The following is a 20,450-nucleotide window of genomic DNA, read 5'->3' as shown; positions in this document are numbered from 1 at the left end:
ATGGCATTGGTCAATGGACCCTTTGCTCTGTAGTATTGGTCCATGGACCCATTGTTCTATGGCATTAGTCAATGGACCCTTTGCTCTGTAGTATTGGTCCATGGACCCATTGTTCTATGGCATTAGTCAATGGACCCTTTGCTCTGTAGTATTGGTCCATGGACCCTTTGCTCTGTAGTAATGGTCCATGGACCCATTGTTCTATGGCATTGGTCAATGGACCCTTTGCTCTGTAGTATTGGTCCATGGACCCATTGTTCTATGGCATTAGTCAATGGACCCTTTGCTCTGTAGTATTGGTCCATGGACCCATTGTACTATTGCATTGGTCCATGGGCACATTGTTCTATGGCATTGGTCCATGGACCCTTTGCCCTGTAGTATTGGTCCATGGACTCTTTGCTCTGTAGTATTGGTCTATGGACCCTTTGCTCTGTAGTATTGGTCCATGGACCCATTGTTCTATGGCATTGGTCCATGGACCCATTGTTCTATGGCATTGGTCCATGGACCCTTTGCTCTGTAGTATTGGTCTATGGACCCTTTGCTCTGTAGTATTGGTCCATGGACCCATTGTTCTATGGCATTGGTCCATGGACCCTTTGCTCTGTAGTATTGGTCCATGGACCCATTGTTCTATGGCATTGGTCAATGGACAGTTGGCTCTGTAGTATTGGTCCATGGACCCATTGTTCTATGGCATTAGTCAATGGACCCTTTGCTCTGTAGTATTGGTCCATGGACCCATTGTTCTATGGCATTAGTCAATGGACCCTTTGCTCTGTAGTATTGGTCCATGGACCCTTTGCTCTGTAGTAATGGTCCATGGACCCATTGTTCTATGGCATTGGTCAATGGACCCTTTGCTCGGTAGTATTGGTCCATGGACTCATTGTTCTATGGCATTAGTCAATGGACCCTTTGCTCTGTAGTATTGGTCCATGGACCGTTTGCTCTATAGTATTGGTCCATGGACCCATTGTTCTATGGCATTGGTCAATGGACCCTTTGCTCTGTAGTATTGGTCCATGGACCCTTTGCTCTGTAGTATTGGTCTATGGACCCTTTGCTCTGTAGTATTCGTCCATGGACCCATTGTTCTATGGCATTGGTTCATGGACCCTTTGCTCTGTAGTTTTGGTCCATGGACCCATTGTTCTATGGCATTGGTCAATGGACCCTTTGCTCTGTAGTATTGTTCCATGGACCCATTGTTCTATGGCATTAGTCAATGGACCCTTTGCTCTGTAGTATTGGTCCATGGACCCATTGTTCTATGGCATTAGTCAATGGACCCTTTGCTCTGTAGTATTGGTCCATGGACCCTTTGCTCTGTAGTAATGGTCCATGGACCCATTGTTCTATGGCATTGGTCAATGGATCCTTTGCTCTGTAGTATTGGTCCATGGACCCTTTGCTCTATAGTATTGGTCCATGGACCCATTGTTCTATGGCATTGGTCAATGGACCCTTTGCTCTATGGCATTGGTCCATGGACCCATTGTTCTATGGCATTGGTCCATGGACCCATTGTTCTATGGCATTGGTCAATGGACCCTTTGCTCTGTAGTATTGGTCCATGGACCCATTGTTCTATGGCATTTGTCCATGGACCCATTGTTCTATGGCATTGGTCAATGGACCCTTTGCTCTGTAGTATTGGTCCATGGACCCATTGTTCTATGGCATTGGTCAATGGACCCTTTGCTCTGTAGTATTGGTCAATGGACCCATTGTTCTATGGCATTGGTCCATGGACCCATTGTTCTATGGCATTGGTCAATGGACCCTTTGCTCTGTAGTATTGGTCCATGGACCCATTGTTCTATGGCATTGGTCCATGGACCCATTGTTCTATGGCATTGGTCAATGGACCCTTTGCTCGGTAGTATTGGTCCATGGACTCATTGTTCTATGGCATTAGTCAATGGACCCTTTGCTCTGTAGTATTGGTCCATGGACCGTTTGCTCTATAGTATTGGTCCATGGACCCATTGTTCTATGGCATTGGTCAATGGACCCTTTGCTCTATGGCATTGGTCCATGGACCCATTGTTCTGTGGCATTGGTCCATGGACCCTTTGCTCTGTAGTATTGTTCCATGGACCCATTGTTCTATGGCATTAGTCAATGGACCCTTTGCTCTGTAGTATTGGTCCATGGACCGTTTGCTCTGTAGTATTGGTCTATGGACCCTTTGCTCTGTAGTATTGGTCCATGGACCCATTGTTCTATGGCATTGGTCCATGTACCCATTGTTCTATGGCATTGGTCAATGGACCCTTTGCTCTGTAGTATTGGTCCATGGACCCATTGTTCTATGGCATTTGTCAATGGACCCATTGTTCTATGGCATTGGTCAATGGACCCTTTGCTCTGTAGTATTGGTCCATGGACCCATTGTTCTATGGCATTGGTCAATGGACCCATTCTTCTATGGCATTGGTCAATGGACCCTTTGCTCTGTAGTATTGTTCCATGGACCCATTGTTCTATGGCATTAGTCAATGGACCCTTTGCTCTGTAGTATTGGTCCATGGACCCTTTGCTCTGTAGTATTGGTCTATGGACCCTTTGCTCTGTAGTATTGGTCCATGGACCCATTGTTCTATGGCATTGGTCCATGGACCCTTTGCTCTGTAGTATTGGTCCATGGACCCATTGTTCTATGGCATTGGTCAATGGACCCTTTGCTCTGTAGTATTGGTCCATGGACCCATTGTTCTATGGCATTAGTCAATGGACCCTTTGCTCTGTAGTATTGGTCCATGGACCCATTGTTCTATGGCATTAGTCAATGGACCCTTTGCTCTGTAGTATTGGTCCATGGACCCTTTGCTCTGTAGTAATGGTCCATGGACCCATTGTTCTATGGCATTGGTCAATGGACCCTTTGCTCTGTAGTATTGGTCCATGGACCCATTGTTCTATGGCATTAGTCAATGGACCCTTTGCTCTGTAGTATTGGTCCATGGACCCATTGTACTATTGCATTGGTCCATGGGCCCATTGTTCTATGGCATTGGTCCATGGACCCTTTGCCCTGTAGTATTGGTCCATGGACTCTTTGCTCTGTAGTATTGGTCTATGGACCCTTTGCTCTGTAGTATTGGTCCATGGACCCATTGTTCTATGGCATTGGTCCATGGACCCATTGTTCTATGGCATTGGTCCATGGACCCTTTGCTCTGTAGTATTGGTCTATGGACCCTTTGCTCTGTAGTATTGGTCCATGGACCCATTGTTCTATGGCATTGGTCCATGGACCCTTTGCTCTGTAGTATTGGTCCATGGACCCATTGTTCTATGGCATTGGTCAATGGACAGTTGGCTCTGTAGTATTGGTCCATGGACCCATTGTTCTATGGCATTAGTCAATGGACCCTTTGCTCTGTAGTATTGGTCCATGGACCCATTGTTCTATGGCATTAGTCAATGGACCCTTTGCTCTGTAGTATTGGTCCATGGACCCTTTGCTCTGTAGTAATGGTCCATGGACCCATTGTTCTATGGCATTGGTCAATGGACCCTTTGCTCGGTAGTATTGGTCCATGGACTCATTGTTCTATGGCATTAGTCAATGGACCCTTTGCTCTGTAGTATTGGTCCATGGACCGTTTGCTCTATAGTATTGGTCCATGGACCCATTGTTCTATGGCATTGGTCAATGGACCCTTTGCTCTATGGCATTGGTCCATGGACCCATTGTTCTATGGCATTGGTCCATGGACCCTTTGCTCTGTAGTATTGTTCCATGGACCCATTGTTCTATGGCATTAGTCAATGGACCCTTTGCTCTGTAGTATTGGTCCATGGACCCTTTGCTCTGTAGTATTGGTCTATGGACCCTTTGCTCTGTAGTATTGGTCCATGGACCCATTGTTCTATGGCATTGGTCCATGGACCCTTTGCTCTGTAGTATTGGTCCATGGACCCATTGTTCTATGGCATTGGTCAATGGACCCTTTGCTCTGTAGTATTGGTCAATGGACCCATTGTTCTATGGCATTAGTCAATGGACCCTTTGTTCTGTAGTATTGGTCCATGGACCCATTGTTCTATGGCATTAGTCAATGGACCCTTTGCTCTGTAGTATTGGTCCATGGACCCTTTGCTCTGTAGTAATGGTCCATGGACCCATTGTTCTATGGCATTGGTCAATGGACCCTTTGCTCTGTAGTATTGGTCCATGGACCCATTGTTCTATGGCATTAGTCAATGGACCCTTTGCTCTGTAGTATTGGTCCATGGACCCTTTGCTGTATAGTATTGGTCCATGGACCCATTGTTCTATGGCATTGGTCAATGGACCCTTTGCTCTGTAGTATTGGTCCATGGACCCATTGTTCTATGGCATTGGTCAATGGACCCTTTGCTCAGTTGTATTGGTCAATGGACCCATTGTTCTATGGCATTGGTCCATGGACCCATTGTTCTATGGCATTGGTCAATGGACCCATTGTTCTATGGCATTGGTCAATGGACCCTTTGCTCTGTAATATTGGTCCATGGACCCTTTGCTCTGTAGTATTGGTCCATGGACCCATTGTTCTATGGCATTGGTCAATGGACCCTTTGCTCTGTAATATTGTTCCATGGACCCTTTGCTCTGCAATATTGGTCCATGGACCCTTTGCTCTATGGCATTGGTCCATGGACCCTTTGCTCTGTAGTATTGGTCCATGGACCCATTGTTCTATGGCATTAGTCAATGGACCCTTTGCTCTGTAGTATTGGTCCATGGACCCATTGTTCTATGGCATTAGTCAATGGACCCTTTGCTCTGTAGTATTGGTCCAAGGACCCTTTGCTCTGTAGTATTGGTCTATGGACCCTTTGCTCTGTAGTATTGGTCCATGGACCCATTGTTCTATGGCATTGGTCCATGGACCCTTTGCTCTGTAGTATTGCTCCATGGACCCATTGTTCTATGGCATTGGTCAATGGACCCTTTGCTCTGTAGTATTGTTCCATGGACCCATTGTTCTATGACATTAGTCAATGGACCCTTTGCTCTGTAGTATTGGTCCATGGACCCATTGTTCTATGGCATTAGTCAATGGACCCTTTGCTCTGTAGTATTGGTCCATGGACCCTTTGCTCTGTAGTAATGGTCCATGGACCCATTGTTCTATGGCATTGGTCAATGGACCCTTTGCTCGGTAGTATTGGTCCATGGACTCATTGTTCTATGGCATTAGTCAATGGACCCTTTGCTCTGTAGTATTGGTCCATGGACCCTTTGCTCTATAGTATTGGTCCATGGACCCATTGTTCTATGGCATTGGTCAATGGACCCTTTGCTCTATGGCATTGGTCCATGGACCCATTGTTCTATGGCATTGGTCCATGGACAGTTTGCTCTGTAGTATTGTTCCATGGACCCATTGTTCTATGGCATTGGTCAATGGACCCTTTGCTCTGTAGTATTGGTCCATGGACCCATTGTTCTATGGCATTGGTCAATGGACCCATTGTTCTATGGGATTGGTCCATGGACCCATTGTTCTATGGCATTGGTCCATGGACCCATTGTTCTATGGCATTGGTCAATGGGCCCTTTGCTCTGTAGTATTGGTCCATGGACCCATTGTTCTATGGCATTTGTCCATGGACCCATTGTTCTATGGCATTGGTCAATGGACCCTTTGCTCTGTAGTATTGGTCCATGGACCCATTGTTCTATGGCATTGGTCAATGGACCCTTTGCTCTGTAGTATTGGTCAATGGACCCATTGTTCTATGGCATTGGTCCATGGACCCATTGTTCTATGGCATTGGTCAATGGACCCTTTGCTCTGTAGTATTGGTCCATGGACCCATTGTTCTATGGCATTGGTCAATGGACCCATTGTTCTATGGCATTGGTCCATGGACCCATTGTTCTATGGCATTGGTCAATGGACCCTTTGCTCTGTATTATTGGTCCATGGACCCATTGTTCTATGGCATTTGTCAATGGACCCATTGTTCTATGGCATTGGTCAATGGACCCTTTGCTCTGTAGTATTGGTCCATGGACCCATTGTTCTATGGCATTGGTCAATGGACCCATTCTTCTATGGCATTAGTCAATGGACCCTTTGCTCTGTAGTATTGGTCCATGGACCCTTTGCTCTGTAGTATTGGTCTATGGACCCTTTGCTCTGTAGTATTGGTCCATGGACCCATTGTTCTATGGCATTGGTCCATGGACCCTTTGCTCTGTAGTATTGGTCCATGGACCCATTGTTCTATGGCATTGGTCAATGGACCCTTTGCTCTGTAGTATTGGTCCATGGACCCATTGTTCTATGGCATTAGTCAACGGACCCTTTGCTCTGTAGTATTGGTCAATGGACCCATTGTTCTATGGCATTAGTCAATGGACCCTTTGCTCTGTAGTATTGGTCCATGGACCCTTTGCTCTGTAGTAATGGTCCATGGACCCATTGTTCTATGGCATTGGTCAATGGACCCTTTGCTCTGTAGTATTGGTCCATGGACCCATTGTTCTATGGCATTAGTCAATGGACCCTTTGCTCTGTAGTATTGGTCCATGGACCCTTTGCTGTATAGTATTGGTCCATGGACCCATTGTTCTATGGCATTGGTCAATGGACCCTTTGCTCTGTAGTATTGGTCCATGGACCCATTGTTCTATGGCATTGGTCAATGGACCCTTTGCTCAGTTGTATTGGTCAATGGACCCATTGTTCTATGGCATTGGTCCATGGACCCATTGTTCTATGGCATTGGTCAATGGACCCATTGTTCTATGGCATTGGTCAATGGACCCTTTGCTCTGTAATATTGGTCCATGGACCCTTTGCTCTGTAGTATTGGTCCATGGACCCATTGTTCTATGGCATTGGTCAATGGACCCTTTGCTCTGTAATATTGTTCCATGGACCCTTTGCTCTGCAATATTGGTCCATGGACCCTTTGCTCTATGGCATTGGTCAATGGACCCTTTGCTCTGTAATATTGGTCCATGGACCCATTGTTCTAAGGCATTAGTCAATTGACCCTTTGCTCTGTAGTATTGGTCCATGGACCCATTGTTCTATGGCATTAGTCAATGGACCCTTTGCTCTGTAGTATTGGTCCATGGACCCTTTGCTCTGTAGTATTGGTCTATGGACCCTTTGCTCTGTAGTATTGGTCCATGGACCCATTGTTCTATGGCATTGGTCCATGGACCCTTTGCTCTGTAGTATTGTTCCATGGACCCATTGTTCTATGGCATTGGTCAATGGACCCTTTGCTCTGTAGTATTGGTCCATGGACCCATTGTTCTATGGCATTAGTCAATGGACCCTTTGCTCTGTAGTATTGGTCCATGGACCCATTGTTCTATGGCATTAGTCAATGGACCCTTTGCTCTGTAGTATTGGTCCATGGACCCTTTGCTCTGAAGTAATGGTCCATGGACCCATTGTTCTATGGCATTGGTCAATGGACCCTTTGCTCGGTAGTATTGGTCCATGGACTCATTGTTCTGTGGCATTAGTCAATGGACCCTTTGCTCTGTAATATTGGACCATGGACCCTTTGCTCTATAGTATTGGTCCATGGACCCATTGTTCTATGGCATTGGTCAATGGACCCTTTGCTCTGTAGTATTGGTCCATGGACCCATTGTTCTATGGCATTGGTCAATGGACCCTTTGCTCTGTAGTATTGGTCCATGGACCCATTGTTCTATGGCATTAGTCAATGGACCCTTTGCTCTGTAGTATTGGTCCATGGACCCATTGTTCTATGGCATTAGTCAATGGACCCTTTGCTCTGCAGTATTGGTCCATGGACCCTTTGCTCTGTAGTAATGGTCCATGGACCCATTGTTCTATGGCATTGGTCAATGGACCCTTTGCTCTGTAGTATTGGTCCATGGACCCATTGTTCTATGGCATTAGTCAATGGACCCTTTGCTCTGTAGTATTGGTCCATGGACCCTTTGCTGTATAGTATTGGTCCATGGACCCATTGTTCTATGGCATTGGTCAATGGACCCTTTGCTCTGTAGTATTGGTCCATGGACCCATTGTTCTAAGGCATTGGTCAATGGACCCTTTGCTCAGTTGTATTGGTCAATGGACCCATTGTTCTATGGCATTGGTCCATGGACCCATTGTTCTATGGCATTGGTCAATGGACCCATTGTTCTATGGCATTGGTCAATGGACCCTTTGCTCTGTAATATTGGTCCATGGACCCTTTGCTCTGTAGTATTGGTCCATGGACCCATTGTTCTATGGCATTGGTCAATGGACCCTTTGCTCTGTAATATTGTTCCATGGACCCTTTGCTCTGCAATATTGGTCCATGGACCCTTTGCTCTATGGCATTGGTCAATGGACCCTTTGCTCTGTAGTATTGGTCCATGGACCCATTGTTCTATGGCATTAGTCAATGGACCCTTTGCTCTGTAGTATTGGTCCATGGACCCATTGTTCTATGGCATTAGTCAATGGACCCTTTGCTCTGTAGTATTGGTCCATGGACCCTTTGCTCTGTAGTATTGGTCTATGGACCCTTTGCTCTGTAGTATTGGTCCATGGACCCATTGTTCTATGGCATTGGTCCATGGACCCTTTGCTCTGTAGTATTGGTCCATGGACCCATTGTTCTATGGCATTGGTCAATGGACCCTTTGCTCTGTAGTATTGGTCCATGGACCCATTGTTCTATGGCATTAGTCAATGGACCCTTTGCTCTGTAGTATTGGTCCATGGACCCATTGTTCTATGGCATTAGTCAATGGACCCTTTGCTCTGTAGTATTGGTCCATGGACCCTTTGCTCTGTAGTATTGTTCCATGGACCCATTGTTCTATGGCATTGGTCAATGGACCCTTTGCTCTGTAGTATTGGTCCATGGACCCATTGTTCTATGGCATTGGTCAATGGACCCATTGTTCTATGGCATTGGTCCATGGACCCATTGTTCTATGGCATTGGTCCATGGACCCATTGTTCTATGGCATTGGTCAATGGACCCTTTGCTCTGTAGTTTTGGTCCATGGACCCATTGTTCTATGGCATTGGTCAATGGACACTTTGCTCTGTAGTATTGGTCCATGGACCCTTTGCTCTGTAGTATTGGTCCATGGACCCATTGTTCTATGGCATTGGTCCATGGACCCTTTGCTCTGTAGTATTGGTCTATGGACCCTTTGCTCTGTAGTATTGGTCCATTGACTCATTGTTCTATGGCATTGGTCCATGGACCCTTTGCTCTGTAGTATTGGTCCATGGACCCATTGTTCTATGGCATTGGTCAATGGACCCTTTGCTCTGTAGTATTGGTCCATGGACCCTTTGCTCTATGGCATTGGTCAATGGACCCTTTGCTCTGTAGTATTTGTCCATGGACCCTTTGTTCTATGGCATTGGTCCATGGACCCATTGTTCTATGGCATTGGTCAATGGACCCATTGTTCTATGGCATTTGTCAATGGACCCTTTGCTCTGTAATATTGGTCAATGGACCCATTGTTCTATGGCATTGGTCCATGGACCCATTGTTCTATGGCATTGGTCAATGGACCCTTTGCTCTGTAGTATTGGTCCATGGACCCATTGTTCTATGGCATTGGTCCATGGACCCATTGTTCTATGGCATTGGTCAATGGACCCTTTGCTCGGTAGTATTGGTCCATGGACTCATTGTTCTATGCCATTAGTCAATGGACCCTTTGCGCTGTAGTATTGGTCCATGGACCGTTTGCTCTATAGTATTGGTCCATGGACCCATTGTTCTATGGCATTGGTCAATGGACCCTTTGCTCTATGGCATTGGTCCATGGACCCATTGTTCTATGGCATTGGTCCATGGACCCTTTGCTCTGTAGTATTGTTCCATGGACCCATTGTTCTATGGCATTAGTCAATGGACCCTTTGCTCTGTAGTATTGGTCCATGGACCCTTTGCTCTGTAGTATTGGTCTATGGACCCTTTGCTCTGTAGTATTGGTCCATGGACCCATTGTTCTATGGCATTGGTCCATGGACCCATTGTTCTATGGCATTGGTCAATGGACCCTTTGCTCTGTAGTATTGGTCCATGGACCCATTGTTCTATGGCATTGGTCAATGGACCCATTCTTCTATGGCATTGGTCAATGGACCCTTTGCTCTGTAGTATTGTTCCATGGACCCATTGTTCTATGGCATTAGTCAATGGACCCTTTGCTCTGTAGTATTGGTCCATGGACCCTTTGCTCTGTAGTATTGGTCTATGGACCCTTTGCTCTGTAGTATTGGTCCATGGACCCATTGTTCTATGGCATTGGTCCATGGACCCTTTGCTCTGTAGTATTGGTCCATGGACCCATTGTTCTATGGCATTGGTCAATGGACCCTTTGCTCTGTAGTATTGGTCCATGGACCCATTGTTCTATGGCATTAGTCAATGGACCCTTTGCTCTGTATTATTGGTCCATGGACCCATTGTTCTATGGCATTAGTCAATGGACCCTTTGCTCTGTAGTATTGGTCCATGGACCCTTTGCTCTGTAGTAATGGTCCATGGACCCATTGTTCTATGGCATTGGTCAATGGACCCTTTGCTCTGTAGTATTGGTCCATGGACCCATTGTTCTATGGCATTAGTCAATGGACCCTTTGCTCTGTAGTATTGGTCCATGGACCCATTGTACTATTGCATTAGTCCATGGGCCCATTGTTCTATGGCATTGGTCCATGGACCCTTTGCCCTGTAGTATTGGTCCATGGACTCTTTGCTCTGTAGTATTGGTCTATGGACCCTTTGCTCTGTAGTATTGGTCCATGGACCCATTGTTCTATGGCATTGGTCCATGGACCCATTGTTCTATGGCATTGGTCCATGGACCCTTTGCTCTGTAGTATTGGTCTATGGACCCTTTGCTCTGTAGTATTGGTCCATGGACCGATTGTTCTATGGCATTGGTCCATGGACCCTTTGCTCTGTAGTATTGGTCCATGGACCCATTGTTCTATGGCATTGGTCAATGGACCCTTTGCTCTGTAGTATTGGTCCATGGACCCATTGTTCTATGGCATTAGTCAATGGACCCTTTGCTCTGTAGTATTGGTCCATGGACCCATTGTTCTATGGCATTAGTCAATGGATCCTTTGCTCTGTAGTATTGGTCCATGGACCCTTTGCTCTGTAGTAATGGTCCATGGACCCATTGTTCTATGGCATTGGTCAATGGACCCTTTGCTCGGTAGTATTGGTCCATGGACTCATTGTTCTATGGCATTAGTCAATGGACCCTTTGCTCTGTAGTATTGGTCCATGGACCGTTTGCTCTATAGTATTGGTCCATGGACCCATTGTTCTATGGCATTGGTCAATGGACCCTTTGCTCAGTTGTATTGGTCAATGGACCCATTGTTCTATGGCATTGGTCCATGGACCCATTGTTCTATGGCATTGGTCAATGGACCCATTGTTCTATGGCATTGGTCAATGGACCCTTTGCTCTGTAATATTGGTCCATGGACCCTTTGCTCTGTAGTATTGGTCCATGGACCCATTGTTCTATGGCATTGGTCAATGGACCCTTTGCTCTGTAATATTGTTCCATGGACCCTTTGCTCTGCAATATTGGTCCATGGACCCTTTGCTCTATGGCATTGGTCCATGGACCCTTTGCTCTGTAGTATTGGTCCATGGACCCATTGTTCTATGGCATTAGTCAATGGACCCTTTGCTCTGTAGTATTGGTCCATGGACCCATTGTTCTATGGCATTAGTCAATGGACCCTTTGCTCTGTAGTATTGGTCCAAGGACCCTTTGCTCTGTAGTATTGGTCTATGGACCCTTTGCTCTGTAGTATTGGTCCATGGACCCATTGTTCTATGGCATTGGTCCATGGACCCTTTGCTCTGTAGTATTGCTCCATGGACCCATTGTTCTATGGCATTGGTCAATGGACCCTTTGCTCTGTAGTATTGTTCCATGGACCCATTGTTCTATGACATTAGTCAATGGACCCTTTGCTCTGTAGTATTGGTCCATGGACCCATTGTTCTATGGCATTAGTCAATGGACCCTTTGCTCTGTAGTATTGGTCCATGGACCCTTTGCTCTGTAGTAATGGTCCATGGACCCATTGTTCTATGGCATTGGTCAATGGACCCTTTGCTCGGTAGTATTGGTCCATGGACTCATTGTTCTATGGCATTAGTCAATGGACCCTTTGCTCTGTAGTATTGGTCCATGGACCCTTTGCTCTATAGTATTGGTCCATGGACCCATTGTTCTATGGCATTGGTCAATGGACCCTTTGCTCTATGGCATTGGTCCATGGACCCATTGTTCTATGGCATTGGTCCATGGACAGTTTGCTCTGTAGTATTGTTCCATGGACCCATTGTTCTATGGCATTGGTCAATGGACCCTTTGCTCTGTAGTATTGGTCCATGGACCCATTGTTCTATGGCATTGGTCAATGGACCCATTGTTCTATGGGATTGGTCCATGGACCCATTGTTCTATGGCATTGGTCCATGGACCCATTGTTCTATGGCATTGGTCAATGGGCCCTTTGCTCTGTAGTATTGGTCCATGGACCCATTGTTCTATGGCATTTGTCCATGGACCCATTGTTCTATGGCATTGGTCAATGGACCCTTTGCTCTGTAGTATTGGTCCATGGACCCATTGTTCTATGGCATTGGTCAATGGACCCTTTGCTCTGTAGTATTGGTCAATGGACCCATTGTTCTATGGCATTGGTCCATGGACCCATTGTTCTATGGCATTGGTCAATGGACCCTTTGCTCTGTAGTATTGGTCCATGGACCCATTGTTCTATGGCATTGGTCAATGGACCCATTGTTCTATGGCATTGGTCCATGGACCCATTGTTCTATGGCATTGGTCAATGGACCCTTTGCTCTGTATTATTGGTCCATGGACCCATTGTTCTATGGCATTTGTCAATGGACCCATTGTTCTATGGCATTGGTCAATGGACCCTTTGCTCTGTAGTATTGGTCCATGGACCCATTGTTCTATGGCATTGGTCAATGGACCCATTCTTCTATGGCATTAGTCAATGGACCCTTTGCTCTGTAGTATTGGTCCATGGACCCTTTGCTCTGTAGTATTGGTCTATGGACCCTTTGCTCTGTAGTATTGGTCCATGGACCCATTGTTCTATGGCATTGGTCCATGGACCCTTTGCTCTGTAGTATTGGTCCATGGACCCATTGTTCTATGGCATTGGTCAATGGACCCTTTGCTCTGTAGTATTGGTCCATGGACCCATTGTTCTATGGCATTAGTCAACGGACCCTTTGCTCTGTAGTATTGGTCAATGGACCCATTGTTCTATGGCATTAGTCAATGGACCCTTTGCTCTGTAGTATTGGTCCATGGACCCTTTGCTCTGTAGTAATGGTCCATGGACCCATTGTTCTATGGCATTGGTCAATGGACCCTTTGCTCTGTAGTATTGGTCCATGGACCCATTGTTCTATGGCATTAGTCAATGGACCCTTTGCTCTGTAGTATTGGTCCATGGACCCTTTGCTGTATAGTATTGGTCCATGGACCCATTGTTCTATGGCATTGGTCAATGGACCCTTTGCTCTGTAGTATTGGTCCATGGACCCATTGTTCTATGGCATTGGTCAATGGACCCTTTCCTCAGTTGTATTGGTCAATGGACCCATTGTTCTATGGCATTGGTCCATGGACCCATTGTTCTATGGCATTGGTCAATGGACCCATTGTTCTATGGCATTGGTCAATGGACCCTTTGCTCTGTAATATTGGTCCATGGACCCTTTACTCTGTAGTATTGGTCCATGGACCCATTGTTCTATGGCATTGGTCAATGGACCCTTTGCTCTGTAATATTGTTCCATGGACCCTTTGCTCTGCAATATTGGTCCATGGACCCTTTGCTCTATGGCATTGGTCAATGGACCCTTTGCTCTGTAGTATTGGTCCATGGACCCATTGTTCTAAGGCATTAGTCAATTGACCCTTTGCTCTGTAGTATTGGTCCATGGACCCATTGTTCTATGGCATTAGTCAATGGACCCTTTGCTCTGTAGTATTGGTCCATGGACCCTTTGCTCTGTAGTATTGGTCTATGGACCCTTTGCTCTGTAGTATTGGTCCATGGACCCATTGTTCTATGGCATTGGTCCATGGACCCTTTGCTCTGTAGTATTGTTCCATGGACCCATTGTTCTATGGCATTGGTCAATGGACCCTTTGCTCTGTAGTATTGGTCCATGGACCCATTGTTCTATGGCATTAGTCAATGGACCCTTTGCTCTGTAGTATTGGTCCATGGACCCATTGTTCTATGGCATTAGTCAATGGACCCTTTGCTCTGTAGTATTGGTCCATGGACCCTTTGCTCTGAAGTAATGGTCCATGGACCCATTGTTCTATGGCATTGGTCAATGGACCCTTTGCTCGGTAGTATTGGTCCATGGACTCATTGTTCTGTGGCATTAGTCAATGGACCCTTTGCTCTGTAATATTGGACCATGGACCCTTTGCTCTATAGTATTGGTCCATGGACCCATTGTTCTATGGCATTGGTCAATGGACCCTTTGCTCTGTAGTATTGGTCCATGGACCCATTGTTCTATGGCATTGGTCAATGGACCCTTTGCTCTGTAGTATTGGTCCATGGACCCATTGTTCTATGGCATTAGTCAATGGACCCTTTGCTCTGTAGTATTGGTCCATGGACCCATTGTTCTATGGCATTAGTCAATGGACCCTTTGCTCTGCAGTATTGGTCCATGGACCCTTTGCTCTGTAGTAATGGTCCATGGACCCATTGTTCTATGGCATTGGTCAATGGACCCTTTGCTCTGTAGTATTGGTCCATGGACCCATTGTTCTATGGCATTAGTCAATGGACCCTTTGCTCTGTAGTATTGGTCCATGGACCCTTTGCTGTATAGTATTGGTCCATGGACCCATTGTTCTATGGCATTGGTCAATGGACCCTTTGCTCTGTAGTATTGGTCCATGGACCCATTGTTCTAAGGCATTGGTCAATGGACCCTTTGCTCAGTTGTATTGGTCAATGGACCCATTGTTCTATGGCATTGGTCCATGGACCCATTGTTCTATGGCATTGGTCAATGTACCCATTGTTCTATGGCATTGGTCAATGGACCCTTTGCTCTGTAATATTGGTCCATGGACCCTTTGCTCTGTAGTATTGGTCCATGGACCCATTGTTCTATGGCATTGGTCAATGGACCCTTTGCTCTGTAATATTGTTCCATGGACCCTTTGCTCTGCAATATTGGTCCATGGACCCTTTGCTCTATGGCATTGGTCAATGGACCCTTTGCTCTGTAGTATTGGTCCATGGACCCATTGTTCTATGGCATTAGTCAATGGACCCTTTGCTCTGTAGTATTGGTCCATGGACCCATTGTTCTATGGCATTAGTCAATGGACCCTTTGCTCTGTAGTATTGGTCCATGGACCCTTTGCTCTGTAGTATTGGTCTATGGACCCTTTGCTCTGTAGTATTGGTCCATGGACCCATTGTTCTATGGCATTGGTCCATGGACCCTTTGCTCTGTAGTATTGGTCCATGGACCCATTGTTCTATGGCATTGGTCAATGGACCCTTTGCTCTGTAGTATTGGTCCATGGACCCATTGTTCTATGGCATTAGTCAATGGACCCTTTGCTCTGTAGTATTGGTCCATGGACCCATTGTTCTATGGCATTAGTCAATGGACCCTTTGCTCTGTAGTATTGGTCCATGGACCCTTTGCTCTGTAGTAATGGTCCATGGACTCATTGTTCTATGGCATTAGTCAATGGACCCTTTGCTCTGTAGTATTGGTCCATGGACCCTTTGCTCTATAGTATTGGTCCATGGACCCATTGTTCTATGGCATTGGTCAATGGACCCTTTGCTCTATGGCATTGGTCCATGGACCCATTGTTCTATGGCATCGGTCCATGGACCCTTTGCTCTGTAGTATTGTTCCATGGACCCATTGTTCTATGGCATTGGTCAATGGACCCTTTGCTCTGTAGTATTGGTCCATGGACCCATTGTTCTATTGCATTGGTCAATGGACCCATTGTTCTATGGCATTGGTCCATGGACCCATTGTTCTATGGCATTGGTCCATGGACCCATTGTTCTATGGCATTGGTCAATGGACCCTTTGCTCTGTAGTATTGGTCCATGGACCCATTGTTCTATGGCATTGGTCAATGGACCCTTTGCTCTGTAGTATTGGTCCATGGACCCTTTGCTCTGTTGTATTGGTCCATGGACCCATTGTTCTATGGCATTGGTCCATGGACCCTTTGTTCTGTAGTATTAGTCTATGGACCCTTTGCTCTGTAGTATTGGTCCATGGACTCATTGTTCTATGGCATTGGTCCATGGACCCTTTGCTCTGTAGTATTGGTCCATGGACCCATTGTTCTATGGCATTGGTCAATGGACCCTTTGCTCTGTAGTTTTGGTCCATGGACCCATTGTTCTATGGCATTGGTCAATGGACACTTTGCTCTGTAGTATTGGTCCATGGACCCTTTGCTCTGTAGTATTGGTCCATGGACCCATTGTTCTATGGCATTGGTCCATGGACCCTTTGCTCTGTAGTATTGGTCTATGGACCCTTTGCTCTGTAGTATTGGTCCATTGACTCATTGTTCTATGGCATTCGTCCATGGACCCTTTGCTCTGTAGTATTGGTCCATGGACCCATTGTTCTATGGCATTGGTCAATGGACCCTTTGCTCTGTAGTATTGGTCCATGGACCCTTTGCTCTATGGCATTGGTCAATGGACCCTTTGCTCTGTAGTATTTGTCCATGGACCCTTTGTTCTATGGCATTGGTCCATGGACCCATTGTTCTATGGCATTGGTCAATGGACCCATTGTTCTATGGCATTTGTCAATGGACCCTTTGCTCTGTAATATTGGTCAATGGACCCATTGTTCTATGGCATTGGTCCATGGACCCATTGTTCTATGGCATTGGTCAATGGACCCTTTGCTCTGTAGTATTGGTCCATGGACCCATTGTTCTATGGCATTGGTCCATGGACCCATTGTTCTATGGCATTGGTCAATGGACCCTTTGCTCGGTAGTATTGGTCCATGGACTCATTGTTCTATGGCATTAGTCAATGGACCCTTTGCGCTGTAGTATTGGTCCATGGACCGTTTGCTCTATAGTATTGGTCCATGGACCCATTGTTCTATGGCATTGGTCAATGGACCCTTTGCTCTATGGCATTGGTCCATGGACCCATTGTTCTATGGCATTGGTCCATGGACCCTTTGCTCTGTAGTATTGTTCCATGGACCCATTGTTCTATGGCATTAGTCAATGGACCCTTTGCTCTGTAGTATTGGTCCATGGACCCTTTGCTCTGTAGTATTGGTCTATGGACCCTTTGCTCTGTAGTATTGGTCCATGGACCCATTGTTCTATGGCATTGGTCCATGGACCCATTGTTCTATGGCATTGGTCAATGGACCCTTTGCTCTGTAGTATTGGTCCATGGACCCATTGTTCTATGGCATTGGTCAATGGACCCATTCTTCTATGGCATTGGTCAATGGACCCTTTGCTCTGTAGTATTGTTCCATGGACCCATTGTTCTATGGGATTAGTCAATGGACCCTTTGCTCTGTAGTATTGGTCCATGGACCCTTTGCTCTGTAGTATTGGTCTATGGACCCTTTGCTCTGTAGTATTGGTCCATGGACCCATTGTTCTATGGCATTGGTCCATGGACCCTTTGCTCTGTAGTATTGGTCCATGGACCCATTGTTCTATGGCATTGGTCAATGGACCCTTTGCTCTGTAGTATTGGTCCATGGACCCATTGTTCTATGGCATTAGTCAATGGACCCTTTGCTCTGTATTATTGGTCCATGGACCCATTGTTCTATGGCATTAGTCAATGGACCCTTTGCTCTGTAGTAATGGTCCATGGACCCATTGTTCTATGGCATTGGTCAATGGACCCTTTGCTCTGTAGTATTGGTCCATGGACCCATTGTTCTATGGCATTAGTCAATGGACCCTTTGCTCTGTAGTATTGGTCCATGGACCCATTGTACTATTGCATTAGTCCATGGGCCCATTGTTCTATGGCATTGGTCCATGGACCCTTTGCCCTGTAGTATTGGTCCATGGACTCTTTGCTCTGTAGTATTGGTCTATGGACCCTTTGCTCTGTAGTATTGGTCCATGGACCCATTGTTCTATGGCATTGGTCCATGGACCCATTGTTCTATGGCATTGGTCCATGGACCCTTTGCTCTGTAGTATTGGTCTATGGACCCTTTGCTCTGTAGTATTGGTCCATGGACCGATTGTTCTATGGCATTGGTCCATGGACCCTTTGCTCTGTAGTATTGGTCCATGGACCCATTGTTCTATGGCATTGGTCAATGGACCCTTTGCTCTGTAGTATTGGTCCATGGACCCATTGTTCTATGGCATTAGTCAATGGACCCTTTGCTCTGTAGTATTGGTCCATGGACCCATTGTTCTATGGCATTAGTCAATGGATCCTTTGCTCTGTAGTATTGGTCCATGGACCCTTTGCTCTGTAGTAATGGTCCATGGACCCATTGTTCTATGGCATTGGTCAATGGACCCTTTGCTCGGTAGTATTGGTCCATGGACTCATTGTTCTATGGCATTAGTCAATGGACCCTTTGCTCTGTAGTATTGGTCCATGGACCGTTTGCTCTATAGTATTGGTCCATGGACCCATTGTTCTATGGCATTGGTCAATGGACCCTTTGCTCTACGGCATTGGTCCATGGACCCATTGTTCTATGGCATTGGTCCATGGACCCTTTGCTCTGTAGTATTGTTCCATGGACCCATTGTTCTATGGTATTAGTCAATGGACCCTTTGCTCTGTAGTATTGGTCCATGGACCCTTTGCTCTGTAGTATTGGTCTATGGACCCTTTGCTCTGTAGTATTGGTCCATGGACCCATTGTTCTATGGCATTGGTCCATGGACCCTTTGCTCTGTAGTATTGGTCCATGGACCCATTGTTCTATGGCATTGGTCAATGGACCCTTTGCTCTGTAGTATTGGTCAATGGACCCATTGTTCTATGGCATTAGTCAATGGACCCTTTGCTCTGTAGTATTGGTCCATGGACCCATTGTTCTATGGCATTAGTCAATGGACCCTTTGCTCTGTAGTATTGGTCCATGGACCCTTTGCTCTGTAGTAATGGTCCATGGACCCATTGTTCTATGGCATTGGTCAATGGACCCTTTGCTCTGTAGTATTGGTCCATGGACCCATTGTTCTATGGCATTAGTCAATGGACCCTTTGCTCTGTAGTATTGGTCCATGGACCCTTTGCTGTATAGTATTGGTCCATGGACCCATTGTTCTATGGCATTGGTCAATGGACCCTTTGCTCTGTAGTATTGGTCCATGGACCCATTGTTCTATGGCATTGGTCAATGGACCCTTTGCTCAGTTGTATTGGTCAATGGACCCATTGTTCTATGGCATTGGTCCATGGACCCATTGTTCTATGGCATTGGTCAATGGACCCATTGTTCTATGGCATTGGTCAATGGACCCTTTGCTCTGTAATATTGGTCCATGGACCCTTTGCTCTGTAGTATTGGTCCATGGACCCATTGTTCTATGGCATTGGTCAATGGACCCTTTGCTCTGTAATATTGTTCCATGGACCCTTTGCTCTGCAATATTGGTCCATGGACCCTTTGCTCTATGGCATTGGTCAATGGACCCTTTGCTCTGTAGTATTGGTCCATGGACCCATTGTTCTATGGCATTAGTCAATTGACCCTTTGCTCTGTAGTATTGGTCCATGGACCCATTGTTCTATGGCATTAGTCAATGGACCCTTTGCTCTGTAGTATTGGTCCATGGACCCTTTGCTCTGTAGTATTGGTCTATGGACCCTTTGCTCTGTAGTATTGGTCCATGGACCCATTGTTCTATGGCATTGGTCCATGGACCCTTTGCTCTGTAGTATGTTCCATGGACCCATTGTTCTATGGCATTGGTCAATGGACCCTTTGCTCTGTAGTATTGGTCCATGGACCCATTGTTCTATGGCATTAGTCAATGGACCCTTTGCTCTGTAGTATTGGTCCATGGACCCATTGTTCTATGGCATTAGTCAATGGACCCTTTGCTCTGTAGTATTGGTCCATGGACCCTTTGCTCTGTAGTAATGGTCCATGGACCCATTGTTCTATGGCATTGGTCAATGGACCCTTTGCTCGGTAGTATTGGTCCATGGACTCATTGTTCTGTGGCATTAGTCAATGGACCCTTTGCTCTGTAATATTGGACCATGGACCCTTTGCTCTATAGTATTGGTCCATGGACCCATTGTTCTATGGCATTGGTCAATGGACCCTTTGCTCAGTAGTATTGGTCCATGGACCCATTGTTCTATGGCATTGGTCAATGGACCCTTTGCTCTGTAGTA

Source organism: Hemitrygon akajei, chromosome 6, assembly GCF_048418815.1.
Source record: "Hemitrygon akajei chromosome 6, sHemAka1.3, whole genome shotgun sequence".
NCBI classification, from domain to species: domain Eukaryota; kingdom Metazoa; phylum Chordata; class Chondrichthyes; order Myliobatiformes; family Dasyatidae; genus Hemitrygon; species Hemitrygon akajei.
Note: the sequence above shows the minus strand (reverse complement) of the source record.